This window comes from Notothenia coriiceps, unplaced genomic scaffold (genome assembly GCF_000735185.1).
Source record: "Notothenia coriiceps isolate Sejong01 unplaced genomic scaffold, NC01 NC01_scaffold00003521, whole genome shotgun sequence".
NCBI classification, from domain to species: domain Eukaryota; kingdom Metazoa; phylum Chordata; class Actinopteri; order Perciformes; family Nototheniidae; genus Notothenia; species Notothenia coriiceps.
This window is the reverse complement of record NW_011336222.1, coordinates 777,132-782,592: the sequence shown is the minus strand read 5'-3', so window position 1 is coordinate 782,592 and position 5,461 is coordinate 777,132. Positions and strand designations below refer to the sequence as shown.

At 39.4% G+C, this 5,461-nt stretch overlaps 1 long non-coding RNA gene across 1 annotated transcript; it reads left to right on the top strand.

The window, feature by feature from the left end:
* The first annotated feature begins 629 nt into the window (after window positions 1–629).
* Window positions 630–3,714, top strand: LOC104941572 (uncharacterized). The gene is made up of 3 exons (XR_797913.1): window positions 630–948; window positions 1,746–1,822; window positions 2,534–3,714. It is a non-coding gene; the product is annotated as an uncharacterized lncRNA (long non-coding RNA).
* The last annotated feature ends 1,747 nt before the right edge of the window (window positions 3,715–5,461 follow it).

Below are 5,461 nucleotides of genomic sequence, written 5' to 3'. Positions count from 1 at the left end.
AAATAGTGTATGGTCCACACCCACCTTTTGAACCTGCTGTTATCAGAATCAGAATACCTTTATTAGTCCCACGGAGGGGACATTTGCGTAGTTACAGCAGGAAAAAGAGCCACAGATAGCTTAATGTTAAATATGTGACATGCATTAAAAAAAAGTACTAAGTTATGATATAATACAAATATATAATAAAAAAAGAAAAAGTTACATAATTACAAAAGAATACACAGATCCTGTAACGGTTCTTAGGATTTAGCAGCCAGGTATATATTACACAGTTATTAACGGCATCTATATATATTGCACATATTGCACATAGGTGGTTGGTATTTAACAGCAGCAAGTTACACAATTTACAAAATACACACCTTGTAACAGTTCTAAGGATTTAGCAGCCAGGTATATATTAAACAGTTATTAACGGCATTTATATATTGCACATATTGCACATAGTTTGTTGGTATTTAGCAGCAAGGGGTGATATAGTCTGTGTGGGGGGTTGTGTGGGGGGGGGGGGTCAACTAGGGGCTGTGCTGGTTGTATAGTCTGACCACTGCAGGAAGGAAAGACCTGCGGTATCTCTCCGTGAGACAGCGGGGGTGCAGCAGCCTATCGCTGAAGGAGCTGCACAGTGAGGACAGGGTACAGGTACATAGAGTGGTGCAGTGATGACGTATTTTTATAGGCCGACCCGAAGTTGGGATCTAAGTGCTCCATCGACAATAAGCAATGTGATTCTTTCATTGGGTTTTGGAATATTCCAGAAGAAAACACACACGTTTATAATACTTACACTGTTTGTGTGTTTGCTCAGGCTGAGATCTACAAGGCAGATTTCCTAGCAGAGCGAGAAGCGAGAGAGAAGCTGAACCAGAAGAAGGAGGAGCTGCAGGATCAGCTGACTCAGGCCCTGACTGAGATTGACAGGCTCAAACAGGAAGCCACATCACGGTAAAAAGAAAGTCTGTGGAAAAAGCACCATGAGCATTATTTGTTTCCTGGATGTGGGCATGCAGTCCTTAATGCACCGCCACACTGTCAAAAGCTCCGTCTTGCTGTGAGCTCCAGCTGGCTATTTTGTTTCTCTGTTTATGTCATTTGTGATCCAGGGTTACATAGTCCTCCATGCTGAATTCCTCTCCTTGCCCTCTAATCACATGCTGCATCAGCATATGGAGGGGACTTTAGCTTTGCTGCTGCAGCATCACAGGCAGGGCTGTTGGCACATCAGCCAAAACAGAGATTTGTAAAGATCTGTTTTTCATTCTATAGAGAAGTTGTTGAGGAATATGTACTGGAGGCTTTCCTGTAAAGCATTGATGGCTTTTCTTTTAATCTGGATAACTTTGTGAATTAGCCTCAAATAACTTTGATAGGTTAGTGTTATATAATGCATAGATTTTGTTTAAGGATTTATCGACAACATTCTGATATATTTACACGGTTAATAGTTATAAAATAATACAAATGATTTTGGCATTTTCAGGGATAGAGCAATTAAGTTCTAGAGATATTAAAATTGTCAATTGTCTGTGTTTGAAACAAATGTTTATTAATCAATTTCCTTCACTTTTTCTCTTTTTTTTTTGCAAATGAGGAAACATCCTTACCAACATGCTTAGTTTACTTAAAGCACTTGATAAACGAAACACTGCAAGTAAAACATGCTACACAAACACAACAGAAGCCAGGAGAGAGATCTCCTAAAGTTTGATTGAACAGGAGAGTTTCTTTGTCCCCTGTTTCAGAGCACGCATCGAGCAGATGAAGCTGAGACACCTGGAAGACTTTCCAACAAGGGCGCCACACATTCCCCCCCCTCAAGGTACACCACACACAAAGTCACACATTCAAAATAACAAGCACATAGATAATACATAGATTACATAGATATAACACCCACACGTTATATTAATATATTATTATAGATTTTTAATATTATAGATTTTATGGTCAATAAGAATTTGAACAAAAGCTCTTTGGTCACCACTGCAAAACAACAGATCAGGACTTACTGCAGATTTGTTCTCATGATACCTACTCCAATATCTCTATGCTGTCAAGCCCCACTCAAATAGTACTTTATGATCCAAAAGCTATACACAATAGACCGCACATGCAATAAATATATATTTTTCCATAAACACGTGAATATTATTAACAGAAAAAACAGTTTGACAGTGAAAAAGTTACTTTATACAAATGATTATCAAGGTTGTAGCATAGTATTTTTTAAGTTAAAATATTAGCCCAGGTGCTTGATTTCAAATGCAGTGAACACTTGAGTATCATTTGTAAGTTTTGCTGCCCCTAAGCAAACACAGAATATTTTGACTAAGCACCGTATATACAGTAGATAAATGTACTGAGTTTAGTTTACTAACTTTTGTGCAGCATTATCAATGTAATTGATGGATTTTAAAGAAGAAGGCTCTTGAGTCGTGGGCTACTGTACTGAATGTTTGTGGTCACTTTATAAAACAAAAGGGAAATGTGTCAGAAGCTGTTTTTAAGATGCTTTCGTTCCCTGTTGCAGCTTTCAACACGGTGCCCCCGGCCCCCTCGTTCCGCCATAAGGGTTTGGCCCCCCTCGGTGATCAAGGAGCCGCTGGTGCTGAGGAGCTGCCTGATTTATGTTGTCCTAAGTGCCAGTACCAGGCTCCAGATATGGACACACTGCAGATACATGTCATGGACTGTATACAGTAACATGAGCGTACAGCCCACATACACCTACAGATTTACATAGAAAGTACATTTAATTTTCTCACGTTTCCTAGTGTCTACTCCTAGCATTGGGCACAACTTGATAAACATCTTTGGTTGTGGCCCCTTGCTCTCTGACACACACTTCAAAACAGACACACAAACCAAAATACTTGCTGTACATCTTACAATTTTAACAATCGAATATGTTGGAAACAAGACCATTGGCAATCAAATGACAGTATGAAGTGAAAGCGGAGAATGACAGCAAATAATGAGCACGGTATTTTCCTAGAAGGTGCTCAATGGATTACAAATTGTGCTGTAGCTTTTAAATTCTGCAACTCGTGCTTTTCGCGTCTTTCTCTTTACTCCTTTTTCTTTTTCCCTCTTCATGCCTTGCCTCTGAGATGGCCCACTGACAAACATGTCCATCAGTATTTGTATATGAATCCTGATATCTTGTCTCTCTTTGCTCTTGTGGGATAGTGGCAATCGAGGAGGTAAATACATACTGTGGAATAAGTGTGTATAGTTTGACTGTATCCTCCAGGTTATACACGTGTACAATAGATAAATGGGGCCTTCAAATGAGAAATCGAAGGACAATGTGAATAACCTAGTGAGCTTTGAATTATATACAATACTCAAATATGTTTTGGTCATAAATGTTGCTGTATACATTACCTCCAAACATGTATTATTATTATGAATTAGAGATGAATTTACTCTAATTGAAAAAAGTAGCCATTCTCTGTGTTCTGTGCCTGTGTACACCTCTGACTGCACCACTGCTTTAACCCCGACTCTGAACGCACACCCCCTCTGTCTGTGCCCTTTATTCAGTCTTATCTATACCTGTAGCACCTTGCTATTTATCTCTCCGCAGGCAAGCACATCAAGGGTCCTTCACAGTTTGTGTGAATATTGTCTGTAATGATGGATCATTTGGTTCAAAGATTATCGTTTCAAACTGTTGAAGATTTAAATAAATGTGTTATTCAGATTGTATTTGTGTGTTTTTTGTCGTGTGTGTACCCTGAGTGGTAAGAAACAATTTCACAAAAAAATACGTTTTCTTTGTATGTTCTTTTAAACTTAATCTAATATGCAAACTACTATAGTTTAGCATACTAGACCTTAGCATTTGAAATGGTTACGTTTTAAAAGTTTCCTGTTCTGGGTCAAGCTGAACAGCGAGACAGATGACCAGGAACTATAACTTCCGCCTTCAGAATAAGAAGTATTTGCTTTTATCCAACGACTGTCCATTCGCTATTGATTAGAATGACCTTTTTTTCTTTTACAATATTACTGCAATACAACTCAAAGACGTTTAGTATGTGTGTGTGTATAGGCTACTACACTGGAGCGAATCCGTACATCTTGCATAGACAGACATGCACAGTGAATGTATAAGGCGGAAGTACAAACCGGAAGTCCTGTTTGAATGATTGAGCTTTACACTTGTCTCTTGTTTCAACCAGCGCTCGCTGGACACACGCTCTATTCATCCTCGCGTCTTTATCTGCCGGTGTACGCGGCAGGCGCTGTGTGTTTGAAGTGGTTTTCAGGCAGGTATGTCAGGCACAACTCCCCCGCCTCCCTCGGCAGAGGCTGTGGGAACTGAGGCATGTTTTTTCCCTGGATACAAGCCTTTCAAACCCGAGGAGCACGGCCTGGAGCGCGGGTTCCGTCTCACAGCCTTCTCGGACCTGAAAGGATGAGGCTGCAAGGTCCCGCAGGAGGCTCTGCTCAAACTCCTGGCGGGACTGGAGAAGGACCGTGCCGATGGGACTGGGAAGGCCGAAGACCAAGCTTCGGATTTCGGCCAACAGATGCCTGGACCCCGACTCGGTAAGTCATATATTCTCAATTAGCAGAGCTAGCTTTCATTTGCTATTGGTGGTGGTTAGCGGCAGTTATCTAGCGTAAATGTTGCTAACAGTGTTAGCTTGTTTTAACTCAAATGGCAGCTCTTTTGACAGATTGACATTTATGGGCCAATAAAAGCGTTCTTAATAGTCCTCGGATATCGAATGTGTCAATTACCTAAGTACAGTTACATGTTATGCCGAGCTTTATTGTAAACAGATACTATAACAGATAGTAAACTAGCTAGCTAAGAGTGTTCACGAAGAGAAGTTCCACGAGTTGTCATGTCACGATACTGTAGAATGATTCAGCAGAAATATTTAATGCGCTAAGAGCAAAGTTCATGCATTTGGTCAAACATTTCTTTTAAGAAGTTTCGCAATGTGTAAACGCTGCCCTCAGTGTACTGCTTTAATGTGTTAGGAACAGTTAGTGGAAAGCATTGAATGCAGTAACACTGAGTGACCACACACACGGACACTCTGTAGCCTACTGTGCATACACTGTAATGCAACTTCGCATAAGTCCTGTTTTAAACATTACATTTAGAAAACTACACGGCCACGCACAAACAATAAAAGTAGAATAACTCAACACAATTCATAACATTAGATTGGATATAGTTAATTGATCCACATTTTGGAAACGTTCTTGTTATAGCAGAATGTAAACAATGCATTGCACTTAAAAGAAAAAACACATAAACACTAAATATATAAACATTAGCAATATAAATATACTGTATGTAGACTACACAATATCAAATGTAGAGAATAAATAAGAATACAATTTAATAGACTAGCCCGCTACTAAAATATAAATGTTGGATATATGCACATTATAAAGTGTTTAAATTCGTTTTTAAATCAACATTTAAATTAAA